The 15,745-nt window shown below is 44.0% G+C and overlaps 1 pseudogene; it reads right to left on the bottom strand.

Annotated features, from left to right (window-relative positions):
• Positions 1-10,005: 10,005 nt before the first annotated feature.
• Positions 10,006-10,653, bottom strand: LOC132413381 (ADP-ribosylation factor-like protein 2-binding protein pseudogene; annotated as a pseudogene).
• Between the last annotated feature and the right edge of the window lie 5,092 nt (positions 10,654-15,745).

The following is a 15,745-nucleotide window of genomic DNA, read 5'->3' as shown; positions in this document are numbered from 1 at the left end:
GGACAGAAGTATTTACAGTCATTGAAGGAAAGAATGCTGGAATGAGACTGCTGTATTAGATGCAAAATGAGCTAATCTCCTAGAGAACAATACAGCTGTAACCTCTGGAGTTATCTTTTTCACTAGAGAGAAGCTCACTTGCCCTGCTATATGTCAAGAATCATTTGAATCACCCTCAGCTTTCTACAAGTTAATATCTACTCTTACAAAGTTGTAGACTATCCTAATCAATAGTAAAGAGCGAGTCATTAGGGTAAACCCCCTAGAGACTAGGATAATTCTGGAGTGGCTCTGTAATGGTCCAGCATGACATTGAAAAGATGGGCAGCCATCCTTTGTGTGTTTCCAAGTTTTGGATATTTTTGTCTTCACAGTTAGTTAGGCTGCCTGGATTCAAATCCTAGTTCCCATTTCCACTAGCTGTGACCTTGTCCAAGTTATTTAACTTCTCTAAGTCTCAAGTGTCCTCATCCGTAAAGTGGGGATAACAATAGTTTCTACCACATTAGGTTATTGTGAGGTGTCAATGAGCTGATCTGTTTGAGGACAATAGAATAGAATAGAATATAGTAAGTGCTCAATAAGGCTTAGCTACTATTATTTATATGGGCACTAGGCTGAGCTGCAGGTAATCAGGGCTTGTGTCCTCTATGTCCTGGCCTTATAAAGGAGAGAACTGTGACCCTAAGGCCATCACAGATTTGGTTGTAGCGGTCAGAAGGAGTTCATGTCATTTAGGAGTTTCAGGGAACTGTCAGCTCCAGCCTGTGGTCAGAGTGGCTATTGGCAGTCCAGAGCAAAGCCTTGGTGGAGGCAAAGATGGGGGCCCATGTGAGAGAAATAAGAGGTGGAACAAACAGAAAAGGAGAGCTGAGGGCCTGTTATTACTCACAAGTGGGGCTACTGAGCTAGTAGACATCTGAGTTTTACTTTCCTCCTTTACCTTCTTCCTGTTGAAGTCTCCATTGCATGTACTAGGTACTCTTCTCGTACTTTTCTTCAAAGTTGAATATGATATAGTCCCTACCCTTAGGGAGTTCATAGACAAGCTTAGGAACCCAATGTGACCAACTGTTACAGTATGTATATAAAGTACCTGCCTCACGTGAGAGATGTGTCTGCAGAAGGAAGGCTTTTTACTTCCTCACGTTGTTCCATCTGGTGGCCTGGACCACAGAAGGGTGGCAGTGGAGTTTATGAATGTATTAGCAGAGGTCTAGCAATCGAGGGGTATTATGGGTTGAGTTGTGTACCCGCAAGACATATGTTGAAGTTCTAACCCCCAGGACCTCAGAATGACCTTATTTGGAAATAGGTTCTTTACAGATGTAATTAGTTAAATTAAGATGAGGTCATACTGCAGTAGCATGGGCCCCTAATCTAACATGACTGGTGTCCTGATAAGAAGAGAAAAATTTGGACACAGACATGCATAGAGGGAAGATGATTCAAAGGCACATAGGAAGACAACCTGTGAAGATGGAGGCGTTGGTTGGAGCTATGCAGCCACGAGCCAAGGAATGCCTGGGGCTAACAGAGGCTGAAAGAAGCCAGGAAGGGTCCGCTCCCAGAGGCTTTGGAAGGAACATGACCCTGCTGACACCTTGATTTCTGACGTCTAGCCTTCAGAACTGTGAAAGACTACATTTCTGTTGTCCTAAGCCACCCAGATTGTGGTACCTTGTTACATCAGCCCTAGGAAACTAAACAGCTTTTTTTGGAGGTGATGTTATTTATAATTGCCTCAAAGTTTGCATTAAAAAATCATAGAATAGGTAAACATTGATATAAGATTTATAAAGCACAACTGACATACTCATTTCTAGAATGGTTTGGTCAAAGAGGAAGATCCATGAGACCAAAATGACAAAGAACACGAGGTAACGTTCACTGAAGGCTTGTGATGCCCACACTCTTCTAAGTGCTATATACAGATTAATTAATTTACCTTTTTAACAACTCCTGTGAACTAGGTATTATTATTATCTCTGTGTTACAGATGAGGAAACTGAGGTATGGAGAGACTAGGTAATTTGCCCAAGGTCACAGTTCATAAGTAACAAGACTGGGATTTAAAACCAAGCCGTCTGGTTCTGGAGCTTATGCTCTTGACTGTGGCAGTGCTGGACTCCTTTACCTGGACTTCAGGGACGGGGGAAGGGACATAAACTCACCAGCAGCCCACTACCCTCATAGTCACAGCTGTTCCTTCCTGAGTGGCTGCCCTCAAACACTCTCCCTCCAAATGCCTCCTGGAGCTACCTCTTCTTTTCTTTTTCTTCAACAGATTTAAAAAATGAGATGAAATTCACAAAACATAAAATTAAGCATTTTAAAGTGAATTCAGTGGTATTTAATAAATTCACAATATTGTGCAACCACTACCTCTATCTGGTTCTGAAACATTTTCATCCTCCCCAAACCCGGTACCCGAGAGGTGGCCACTCCCCACTCTCCCCTCACCCTGGTTACAGTTGGGACAGAAGTATTTACAGTCTTCTTTCTATCTTCTTTCTATCTCTATGGATCCACCGATTCTGGACATTTCATATAAATGGAATCTTAAAATATGTGGCCTTTTGTGTCTGGTTTCTTTCTACTGGCATAATGTTTTCGAGGTTCACCCAGCATGTATCCACACTTATCCTTTTTGATGGCCGAATAACATCCCATTGTATGTATGTACTGCAATCTATTTATCCATTCATCTGTTGATGGACATTTTAGGTTTTTTTTAACCTTCAGCTATTGTGAATACTGCTGCTGTGAACGTGAATGTACACGGTTTGTTTGAGTATCTGTTTTCAATTTTTTTGGGTCTATACCTAGGAGTGCAATTGCTGGGTCATATATTATTTCTATGCTTAGCTTTTTGACCAAGTGTCTCTTCTTGTTTCTCATTTTTCCATGCTGATTCCTCATCACAAAACCCTACATGGAGTGTGGGGAAGCTGAAAATCCCACAACAGGCCAAAGAGTAAGGTCAGGATTAAGGAAAGGCTAGGAACACGCCCACATTAATCATCCTTTATTTCATCTGTCACGCTTATTATGTGGGACTATTTTCAAGTTTTGGGAAAACAGACTAAAAGTTTGCTCTTTAATATTGAATCATAGAACTTTCAGGCTGGAAGAGACCATAGAGGTTTTCCAATTTGGTGAATTTTCAAACTTTCCACGGCTGACTTCTCTCAGGCCTCATGGGGAGGGCCCTGGGTTCCTCCCATCTCCCATCCACCCCTTAACCATACTGGTTAGTTTTTATTTCTCTTACATTTTGGACTTCTGAGTAAGATTTCACATGAAGAGCAGAGGGATAATATTTTAAAATCTAAGTTGTTTTTCGTTTCTGGTGTTTCTTTATATCCCTGGGTCCTTGACCCATTCAGTGAGCTTGACTTTCTGTGTTCATTGCCTTAGGAGAAGATGATTCAGAGAAAACAGAGGGACAAAGAATGGAAAGCATTCTTTGGTTGTAAATTTCAAAAGCCTGGGCTTCCAAAAGGGCAGATTTCTGTGTGTAGAACAGAGATTTGGGAAATGAGGAAAGGCAAAGACTCCTGCCTGAGGAAGGACTCAGATCTGGGAGAGGGGGAAGAGGGGTGTAGTGAATTGTGGGAGGTCCCTGGGTGAGGGACCAGACTCTGATAGGTGCAGAGTCAGTCAGCATCTAGTGACTGCCAGGCTCCCCTGGCACATAAGCCATTGATGAATGGCTTACCTGTGTTAGGTATCAAAGGAACCAAGTCTCCACTGGAGTGAGCACTGTGTCCTCCATAAGGAGGAGCTTCGATTATGGATTTCTTGGTGTCTGGCAAGGACTCCCTTTTAGACAAACATGTGCATATCATCCAATGACGAGCACGAGGCCCTCCATCTATGTCCCTGTGGCATGTGCGGCTAGCAGCCTATTCAATTTCCATGCACCTCCTTTTCCTTGCTGCTCTATCTCCAGTTTGGTTTGGGGGGCAATGTGCCCATCAAAAAATTCCCAGGCCTTCCCTGGTGGCACAGTGGTTGAGAGTCCGCCTGCCGACGCAGGGGACACGGGTTCGTGCTCCAGTCCGGAAAGATCCCACATGCCGCGGAGCAGCTGGGCCCGTGAGCCATGGCCGCTGAGCCTGCGTGTCCGGAGCCTGTGCTCCGCAACGGGAGAGGCCACAGCAGTGAGAGGCCCGCGTACCGCAAAAAAAAATTCCCAGGCTTCCTTCAATGTCATGCGGATAGTTGTGGCCAATGAGATGTGAATGAAGCCTTCCATATTCCACTGGATGAGGCTTCCAGGAAAGCTATAGCTTTCCTAATAGAAATGGACAGACTCAGCTGGCATGGGCTCTTTGCCCTCTCCTGTCCCTCCTTTTCCTGCCAGACGTGGAGACATGATGCCCAGAGAGGCTACAGACACTTTGTGACCCCTTGCTGAGGATGGCAGAACAGAGATGTAGAAGGAGCCTGGTCCCTGAGCAGCTAGCTTTGAGCTGGGCACCTGCTACTCAGTTTCCTTGTTACATGAGAGAAATAAATCCCTCACTTAATCTACTGTTTAGCTCCTGAAACAGGTAACTGAGCACACTTGGGCCCCATGACTCTGACTTCATGTGGACAGCTCCAGTGGGAACACCTGTGCCACATGCATGAGCCCCATCCCATGACTGATGGGGGTCATGGTTCTGGAGACCTGGAGAAGTGGTACGGTGTGGAAGGGAAAATCCCCTGAACTTGGGTGAATCCAAATGGAACCCATTTGCCATCTCCCTAGAGCCAGGACATTGATAGACTTTCCGCTTCCATTACAGAAGAACAGGTTCACTTAAAAAGAAAAAGTAAAATCCTCTGTTCCAGTCTAGCCCTCTCTCATTTTATGAGGGAAGAGAATGAAGTTTAGGGGCAGGAATTGACTTGCCCAGGATCCCACAGGTGGCTAATGGGGATTGGAAGGTAGGTCTCTCCCACACCCATCCTTTTCCCACCAACAGAGTGGTTCCAGTGCTAAGTTCCTTTATATTTTGTTTTGTTTTCTACTAAGGCGATCAGCTGAATATCTGGTGTGCCAAATTAGTGAAATTTGAGGGCTTTTGAATGAAAGTAAACAAGGATTAAGTAAATCGAATAATTTACGAGATCCAGATGGTAATTAAAAGGATTAAGCGTGGTATTTCTAAATGACAAATAGTTCTCTTAATTATTAATTGCCAAATTAAATGCAACAGCCTCATATGTTCTCATATTCTGATTTATTCATCAATGTACTTAAGAGAAGTGGAAAACATAAATTAACCGTACGTAAATTTCTATATTCATGAGCAGATGCAACAAGACAGGTCCCACTAGTGCAAAAGGGCTACAGCTGACATAGAACTCCAGTTCGGGGCAGTGTTGATCCCATGTGACTCTCTGCCGCTAAGAAATGGTGTCGTGATCTGGAAAGCTAGAGCTGAAGATACAGTGCTTTCCCATGGAGTACAGTTTATGGACAATTGGTTGGGAAAACAACCATGAAAGCTTTGAGACTAGCCCTTGGTAGGTCTTCAATATCTGCGCGTTTTATAGGGAACTCCCTGAGGGAGTGCCTTTGGATTTTGGTAGAGTACCCTCTGGTGGCCAAATATTTTCCTGCAGGTTTTTCCACAGGAAAACTAAAACAAAACTGTATGATGAGAGTAATTTTGGAACCACCGTTTTTGTGGTGATTCTGTACCTCTTTTAGGAAAACATTCCACTGCTTCAGATATTTTATGTTCAACAAAATTTTGCTAAGTCTCAACCTGGATTGCCTTTGATGCTGTTTCAATTCTCTACTTGGTTTTTCTTCAGTTGAAGAATGTAGTGACGCTTCTCCAAGCCCCTGAAATGCACACTTTCAAATTCTGCATTTAAAGACCAATTTAGTGGACCAAATGGAAGGAAGGAAACAACTTCTCCTACCTGCAGTCAGTGTAAAAGGAAAACTTGCTACCATTCCTGTGGTCAAGTTTTATCTTCTGGGTTAATTTAATCTAAAAATGATTTTCAGTGTATGTGAGAGTACTTGGAAAACTGTCAAGTTCTGCACATATGTAAGTCTTATCTGCATCTCTGTCGTCTGTCTCAAGAGGCTAGGAAACAGGACTTCCCTGGCGGCACAGTGGTTAAGAATCCACCTGCCAATTCAGGGGACATGGGTTCGAACCCTGCTCTGGTAAGATCCCACAAGCCGCGGAGCAACTAAGCCCGTATGCCACAACTACTGAGCCTGCGCCCTAGAGCCCGTGAGCCACAACTACCGATGCCCATGTGCCACGACTACTGAAGCCTGCACGCCTAGAGCCCGTGCTCTGCGACAAAGAGAAACCACTGTAATGAGAAGTCCGCGCACCACAACAGAGTAGCCCCCCGCTCTCCACAACTAGAGAAAGCCTGCCTACAGCAACAAAGACCCAACACAGCCAAAAATAAATAAATAAACAAATAAATAAATAGACTAGAAAACAGTCACCGAGCTCAATTGTAAAGGCAGAGAATCCTCAGCCAGAAGGATGGAAGATCATTCTTTCATTCCCTCCGCAAACATTTATTAAGCACATGCAGTTAGCAAACACAAAGAAGTTCTTAAAGAGCAGGTAGTCTAGTGAGGAGAGAGAAACATCACCAAATAGTTACTGTGAATGAGTGCTTTTATAAGACAAATTCCCTTAACGTTAACCATAACACAGAACCACTTTTAACCCATAGAATTTGGACATACTGTCTAAAGACATACACCACCTGGTAACAATTATACATATATATCACATAAAGGAAAAAGAACTCACATCTGTTAATCATGGAATAATTCATTGGTTCAGATCATACCTTAACATTTCCTTTTATTCTGCCATTTTCTGAAATAACAAAAAAGAATACAGACATATCAAAAAATGAAAGAAAGAAGGAAAGAAAGAAAAGGGGAACGTTTCCGTGGCAAGCTCAGTGTCTGGCACACGGTAGAGACTCAACAAATATTTGAGAAATGAACAAATATATTACTAACAAGACGGGGGAAGGGACTGTTTTGAGTGGCTTCTGTAGCTGGTGGCTACAGAAGGAGACTGGGCCACATCTGTGACCAGGAGCCCTTTGGAGGAAAGGTTTTGCTTCTTGTCTCTCAGGGTGATGGATGAAAAGAGTGACCAGTGGTCCTTGGACAGGGGCTCCTCTGCTGAGCCAGGGACAAAGTTCACACGCTCTACACGCAAACTCACACACCTGTCTTTTCCCATTGATCTCATATGATAAGCTCACAGTTTGCCTGGCTGGGTACAAGGTGCAGCTGAGAAACAATGGCTCCTTCTGGGGTGAGGGTGTAGCTCCTGTGTTGCTCTTTCCCTGCTAATTTACACAGACCAGGTCCATAGTCCCTTATTCAAAACCCCTGGGTCTGCCTCTGTTTTGGCCTTCAGCTGCTGTGGGTTTTAGAAAAGTAAAGCAGTGCACATGTTATATATAATTTAAAGCTCTCAGCACAGTCTGGGGAAATACCCCTTGACCTAACACATTAATATTTGTGCAGAAAAATATGACCATTCATACTCAGCAGGATCGATAAAAAATGTACAGAGCCTCATCCGTGTCAGGTCAGGTTTTGCCGGCAAATAGACTTTGATGACAAAAAAAAGAAAAGAAAAAAGAAAAAGTTTTCAGAGTTTTTTGCGTTTCAGAAATGTGAATAAGGTTGTGGGCCTGTGTTCGGTCTTTCTCAAAGTGCCACCTTCCAAAGGTTCATTATTCATTTTACCGCAGAAGCACATACGTGTAGCGCTTCAAGCTCTTCTCGGTAATTTCACGTTCTGACGTGTTTATTCCACATGCCCATCCTCTCCACATAGCCTAACACATAACGGGTGCTTAGCGAGTTTTTGTTAACTAAACAAACAACAGTCTTGCAAGATAAAAGTTATGATAACAGTAGTTTACGGCTGATAAAACCAAGCCCCAGGAGGTTGAGGGGCTGGGCCTAGGGTGACTGGCATCTTGAACCCCTTGTGCTTTGTCCTCACATCCCTGCTGGTTTGCACACAATGGGCCTGAGGGGTTGTAAATATACCCAGGTTTTAAAAGGAAAAGAAGCTGGGTCTGAAGCCGGGGTTCTCGGCAGGGGGCGATTCTGTCTCCGCTCCTGGGGGCTGGGTGGGGGAGGATTTAGCAATGTCTGGAGGTGTTTTTGGTTGTCACAACTTGCCGGGAGTGCTACTGGCATCCGGTGGGTAGAGGTGAGGGATGCTGCTAAACAGCCTAAAACGCACAGTCCTGAAAGTTAATAGTGCTGAGGTTGAGAAACCTAAAGTTTCTAAAGGTATCACCCAATCAAGCTTAATTCAGAAAAAGCCCTAATCAAACCTTTTGAATTAGGACAGCATCCGATTCCTGTTGCTGTCACAGCCTCTCCATTACTTTGTGCAAACCCCTTACCTGCCCTGAGGCACCAGGCAGGAACTCGCCCAACCCCTTCTTTCTTTTTTTTGTTTTGTTTTTGTAAAACACCTCAAATGTTACTCATGGTACGAAATTATTTCATAAGCACCGCGTTGGTACAGAAAAACACATAGCCTAGAGCGCATCCTTTAAGACCAGAATAGCCAAGTGAAAAGTCAGTAGAGATTCTTATTTTTACTTGAAAAATAAAAATAAAAGCAACAACCACAAAAAAACTAAGGTGCACACTGGGAATTGAACAACTATGGTTTTTCTTTCGAGGGATGTGACACCCATGTTTTCTGGTCAGTAATGTTCTATCAAACATTGTACTAAACCAAACCAATCCAGGCAGATAGATGACCAGTGAAGCTGTTTGCTATCTCCTACTTGTACTGAGCTAGACCAGAAGAACACTATCTTGGTGGGATTATTTTGACAGCGAGAAGGAAGTGCAGAGCCCCTATCCCAACAGAAAACCTAAGGAGCTGATTTACACAGAAAGGGTTTTAAGCAAACCTGCACAAACACTAGCATGCTCTAAGAAAGGAAACCTTTTAGACTACTTCCAGCATATACTCATTGTTGCCCAGTAAAATAGGAATACCAACATAGAAAGCATTTTTGCTTTCATAGCACTAACAGCTAGAAAGCACAGCATATAATACTTTGATCTTGAAGTGGGTAATCACAGAAGTTCCAAGATTATATCCACTAGGTTAGCCAGAGTATTCATCTATAAAAATATTTTTTCAAAAACACGTAAATGAGTTATAGAAACAATGGGACTACATCAGGACCAGCAGAAGACAGTGATACAAGGACTACACATATAAGACTAGAAATGGATTTCTTTTTTTAAAAATAAGCATTTATTTTTGGTTGCGTTGGGTCTTTGTTGCAGTGCACAGGCTTACTGTGGTGGCTTCTCTTGTTGCGGAACATGGGCTCTAGGTGTGCAGGCTTCAGTAGTTGTGGCTCATAGGCCCTAGAGTGCAGGCTCAGTAGTTGTGGCGCACAGGCTTAGCTGCTCTGCAGCATGCGGGATCTTTGCAGACCAGGGCTCGAACCCATAGTCCCCTTCATTGACAGGTGGATTCTTAACCACTGCGCCACCAGGGAAGCTCAGACATTGATTTTCACATGTAGCTTTTAGGTAAAGGACATCTCTTTAAGTTGATTTCTACAGCCAAGACTAGCTGTGATAGTAGCATTTTCAGAAATCTTGAGATGGGCAGCTAGCTTGAGTTAAACTCTAGATAAACACTCCCAGTCAAAAACCCCATAGAGGCTGCAGGACTGAAACTCTGACCCATATAAGCTGTGAGTGCACAAAAAGCCTGGTGGGACATGCAAGGCCCGCTGGGCAAGAGGGCTGGTGATGGTGGGTTCTCCCAATATGGACACGCTAACATGTATGCTGGGAAAGGGCCCCCCAGGTGGAATGCTGGGCTTGGGCTTGCTGCAGGAGCCACTCAGAAGCCCCTGAGAGAGGTGTCTACTCCGGGAGGAGTACTAGGTTTACTGAAGACAAGAACGTGTCCCTGGAAGGTCAGGTAATTTTCTTCTGACCCATCAATACTTAACATTAATGAAGGGTTGCAGAACAGTCAGTCTTTCCGAGATGTATTCTTCTGACGTCATTAGCCAAAGCCTCTCCCAGTCTATTCGGCTGGTGATGTCCAGAAAGATCCCAATACCTGGAGGTGGGACTTGGGGCCGCATATTGTTCTGGGAACCTGGCAATGAAGATGATTTGCGCAATGAAGATGACTTGCACAATGAAGTAACCACTAAACCGCAGCTTAAGTCCAGCCCTCGGCCTTCTTTTTCTGCTCGAGAGTCCAGGAACATTTCCTTAAAAGCCAGAAAATCCGTAAACGTGAGCAGCATGTCGAAGATGTCACTGGCCACTTCATCTTTATGGTGCTGTAAAGTTGTAGTGAAAGCCGCCATGTTAAATCCAGGAATCCGCTCCAACAGCTCTTCTATATACTTTTCTACCAAAGAAATACATTCGTTAAAAACAGGCGTGTAGGTGAGCTTCTCCTCTTCCGTGTCTTCAAACTCCTGGTAGTAAATACTTGTCCGTGAAATTCCTCTGTAATAAATGGAACTCATCATCCATGATAATGTCCTCTAAATATCCAACCACAGCATCAAATTCTGCATCAGAGGTGGAAGAGAAAGCGCGAAGCTATCTTCCTCTATGGTGTCCATCGCCGCCGCCACTGTCTAATCCACCGGGCGCGAGCGAGATGGCCGCGGGCCTTGTACCCCACCCGCGGCCCGGGCCCGGGCGCAGCCTCAGCTCTGCTCCGCACACACCCAAGCGGCACCGGGGAGGCCTCGCCGCCGAGGCCACTCCTGGCTCATGGCCCAGCCGGGTAGCGCATGCGTGCGAGGCCTGGGCCTCAGGCTCCCTGGCTGCGGCCACGTGCCGGCCGCGAAGTCCGGCCAGGCCTCACTAAGCTCGCCACTGCCGCCAGCCACTCCTGCTTTCTTACACCCTACAAACCGAACCATTCTCCTTCCCGCCAACTGAACGAATTCCTGACTTGGGAACAAGATATTTTGAAGTCCCAGCCCGAGGACCGGCTGGGCTACTGGCCCAAGAAGGAAAGTGAACCAACAGACTTTTCTCTCCTACACTTAAAGTAATTCAAAACCCAAAGTAACAAAAAGAATGGCTTTATAATCAGAATGATGAGTTTATATTTCTTGTTTCTTCATCACTTTGTTTTAGGAAGCGAGGAAAGAAAAACTCTTGCCCTTGGTAACTAACTTTTGAATCACCAGCAGAGGGCAGGCATTGCTCACCTAAAGGAAACCCGGAGTTGCCCGTCTGCGTTCAAGTACAGACTGAAATGCCAGTATCCGCAGGAGCCCGCTGCTGGATCAACTCCATCTCCTGGTCGTTTTCTTTCTTTCTTTTTTTTTCTTTTTTTGGCTGTACGCGGGCCCCTCACTGCTGTGGCCTCTCCCGTTGCGGAGCACAGGCTCCGGACGCGCAGGCTCAGCGGCCATGGCTCACGGGCCCAGCCGCTCCGCGGCATGTGGGATCTTCCCGGACCGGGGCACGAACCCGCGTCCCCTGCATCGGCAGGCGGACTCTCAACCACTGCGCCACCAGGGAAGCCCTGGTCATTTTCTTGATCCCTGTCACAAGTGACACGATTAAAGTCGTCTCACGCAGTTATAATTCTGTATCAGGAAAGATTTGATTTCTTCTCCTTTTGGGAGACAACTACGTTGAGGTGATGTGAAAATCTTTCTTGAAAAAAAAGTATTATTTTTCCTAATTAAAAATAAAGCCTAAGCATTGAGGAAAATCAGAAAAAAATATAAAAGCACAAAGGGAAGGAAAATTTCACCTCCCAGAGATGATCCCTGTTGGTTTGCTTTTTGGAGCTTTTTCTTCTAATCTCTTTTCTATGAACACTTCTGAAATGTATTTGCAGCAGTAACACACGAGGGGTCCTAGACACACTGATAAATGTTTAAACATGCCGTGCTTTCTCGCCTCTGTGCCTTTGCTCACCCAGCTGAACTGGAGACACAAATCTCTGAAAATCCAAATCCAGGATAGTTTTGAAAGTCAGGCTCAAATGTCGTGCTTGATTCTCCCCAGCTGGAATCGATTTGTTTTCTCTGTATTTTTTGTGTCACTCTGTTTATGACTCTCATGGCAATTACCATCTTTTGCCTTGTATTATGATTTGTATGTACAGTTGAATCTTCCTACTAGGTAGGTCTAAATCTTTTGAACGTGGGAATATCAACTTCATCTTTCTACCCTCCATAGCAGAACATAGGGTTATCACGTAGTAAATATTCATAAACATTTGTAAAAAGGAGGAAGAAAGGAAGGAAAGATGGAATGCCATTTATAATGCCATCTGGTGGAATATTTCTCAGAGTAGAAGATTCGGAGTTGAATTGTGTCTTCCAAGATGATATGTTGAAGTCCTAATACCCTGATACCTGTGAATACGACCTTATTTGGAAATGGGGTCTTTGTAGATATAATCAAGTTAAGATGAGGCCACGCTGGATTAGAATGGGCCCTAGACCCAATGACTCTAAGGAAAAGGATATATGGTCACAGAGGCCCACAGAGAGGGGGGATGACCCTGTGATGACCAGGCAGAACTTGCCATGATGCATCTACAAGGCAGGGATTGCCGGCTACCACCAGAAGGTGGAAGAGGCAAAGAAGGATTCTTCCCTGGAGTCTTCAAAGAGAGCATGACCCTGCTGACACCTTCATTTCAGACTTGTAGCCTTTAGAACTGTGAGAGAATAAATTTCCATTGTTTTAATCCGCCCAGTTTGTGGGGATTTGTGACAGCAGCCCAAGGAAACAAATGCATCATGTTCAGAACTCTTAGTGACAACAGTCCCCCCAGGAGTGAAGGGAAGTTCCATGGATATTCGGATGGAAGTCAGAATTCCAAGGAGATATAAGGAGTTCTTGGTGAGAATCAGACAGAAGTGGGTTTCTAATGGGTTCAAAGGTAGGTTTCAGTTGTTTCTTGGCCAAAATTTTAGCACAGGCTCTCCGTCTTTTCCCTTCATTTATTTTATTTTTCCCCCGCTTCATTTATTTTTGAAGGCATTTGGCCTGACTGAAGGTCTTTGAAAAACATGGCAAAAGTGAACCATCTGATTTCTTCCGTGTCATCAACGGAGTATTTCTAAATGCATGTAATGGTATTGGCATCTTCTTATCTCCTAAGTAGTTTCTGTTGTATCACGATATATTTGAAAGGATGATGTGAAAAGCTAAAATATGGTACCCACCTAGCTCAAACTCTTAGAAGGGAAGGATGGATTTTCATGTGCTGCAGCCATTCATTTATGTGTTATCCTAATTAAGGTTCTTATGGATTCTGAGGGTTAAATTATAACTGGGAAAATATTGCCAAAGTAGGGGAATGGAGTTTCCTCTCTGAAATAAGCCCAATTGTTCCCTCTCACCCCCACGACTCAGGTAACTTAGATTTTATGGTCCAAGATAGGTAGATCAATTCTTAGAATAAAACGACTTGCTGGGAGGTGTAGGTGAGACTGCTTGGTATATGTCATCATCTCTCCCCATAGTAGGAAACATACGTCAGCAGACGTCTAGACGACTTTCCTTGGGTTCCCATGGTAACCTTCACATGCCGCCAGAATGGCAGGAATAATGATGAAGATGATGGTGACAGGGATAACAATGCGTCACCACTGGAACAAAAACAATAGCAAACACTATTTATTCCAGAAAGGATTTTAACCTAGCAGTGTCTGGCACATAGTATCCACTCAATGAAAGTGCTGGATGAAAGGAAAACATGAATGAATGAATGAGAGGAATTGAATCCCTTATAGCAGTGCCCTTTATTGCTTTGCGACTGAGTTTATTTCTGTAATTTCCTACCTCGACGTCTGGGAGTGAGGGAGGCTCAGTAGATACTGACAATACATGGCCAGAGCTGTTAATTTCAAGCAGTAATGAGTTTTGGTTTTTCTATATCATCTCCTGTCTCTTCAGGGTCACTGGCTCCTGAGCATATTAGGGCTGGGATTTGATCCTAGACAAAGATTTCAGGGCTGCTGTGATACATTGTCTACAAAACCAAAGGCAAGGGACTTCCCTGGTGGTGCAGTGGTTAAGAATCCACCTGCAAATGCAGGGGACACAGGTTTGAGCCCTGGTTTGGGAAGATCCCACATGCTGCAGAGCAACTAAACCCACGAGCCACAGCTACTGAGGCCCGCGTGCCTAGAGCCCGTGCTCCACAACAAGAGAAGCCATCACAATGAGAAGCCTGTGCACCGCAATGAAGAGTAGCCCCTGCTCACCGCAACTAGAGAAAGCCTGTGCGCAGCAGTGAAGACCCAACACAGCCCAAAACAAAACAAAAAAACACCCAAAGGCAACTACATTGAACGTTAGCAGTGCCCATGACATTTCTGCTTTCAGCTTCTGGTAAGTCACTGGATTAAGTTTCTATTGGCTAAAAATAATATTGCCATTTGAGTATTTCTTGACCTTAGGATCAATGCTAATTGATTTATTCAACAAATATTTTTTGGATACCTACTATGGGCCAGGTGCTTTTAAGGCACTGAAGATTTTTTAGTGAACAAAATGCCTCCATGGAGCTGAAATTCCAGCAGGAAAAGAGTAATAAGAAATAAGAGTGTAAAACAATATCAGGTGTTGGTCATACTATGAATCAGAACAGCAGAATAAGAGGATGGAGAATGTTGGCGAGGCAGGGATCTCTATTTTATTTTATTGTTTTAATTGAAGTAGAGTTGATTTTCAATGTTGTGTTAGTTTCTGGCATACAGCAAAGTGATTCAATTATACACATATGTATTTTTTTCATACTCTTTTCCATTATGGTTTTTTTTCATATTCTTTTCCATTATGGTTTATTATAAGATGTTGAATATAGTTTCCCGTGCTATACAGTAGGACCTTGTTATTTATCTGTTTTATACATAGTAGTTTATATCTGCTAATTCCAAACTCCTAATTTATCTCTCCCCCATCCCCTTTCTCCTTTGGTAGCTGTAAGTTTGTTTTCTGTGTCTGTGCAGGGGTCTCTATTTTAGACAAGGTGGCCAGGGAAGGCTTCTCTGAAGAGGTGACACTTCAGCAGAGACTTAAATGAACTGAGAGAGTGAATTGTGGGAAAATCTTTGGGAAGAACATTCAGGCAGAGGGAATGGCATGTGAGAAGACTCTGAGCTAGGAATGAACTCGAGGTGTTTGAGGAGCGGTGTGGCTAGAGTGAAAAGAATAGGTCTGAGAGTTTAAGGAGATGAGGTTGCAGGGTACATGGGGGCCTATAGAGCGTAGGAAAGAGTTTAGATTTTATTCTGAGTGTGATTGGGAGCCACTGGAGGGTTTTGAGAAGAGGCATGACATGATCTGGCTTATATTTTGAAAAATAAAAATCCCTCAGGCTGCTGTGACTGTAACAGAGAAGATTTGAAGCATGGAGTTTAGCCAGGTGGCCACTGCAGCAGTTCAGGGAAGAAATCAAGGTGCTCAGACCAGGGTGGTGCAATGTGGTCTGTTTCTGGGCATGTTCTGAAGGTAGAGGCGGTGGGACTTGCTAACGAATGAAGTGTGGGATCTGAAGGCATGAGAGAGATGTCAAGGAAGATTTCTAGGGTGTGGGTGGGTGTATACTTTACAGTTATGGGGGAGACAGGGAGAGACACATTATGAGGAACAAAGTCAAGATCTGTTTCAGCTATGTTAAGTTGGAGATGCCTATTAGACTTCTGAATATCATATTCTTCTGATAAGTTA

The sequence above is a fragment of the Delphinus delphis genome, chromosome 17 (assembly GCF_949987515.2).
Source record: "Delphinus delphis chromosome 17, mDelDel1.2, whole genome shotgun sequence".
NCBI lineage: Eukaryota > Metazoa > Chordata > Mammalia > Artiodactyla > Delphinidae > Delphinus > Delphinus delphis.
The sequence above is the reverse complement of the archived record's forward strand: the minus strand, read 5'-3'. Positions and strand labels throughout refer to the sequence as shown.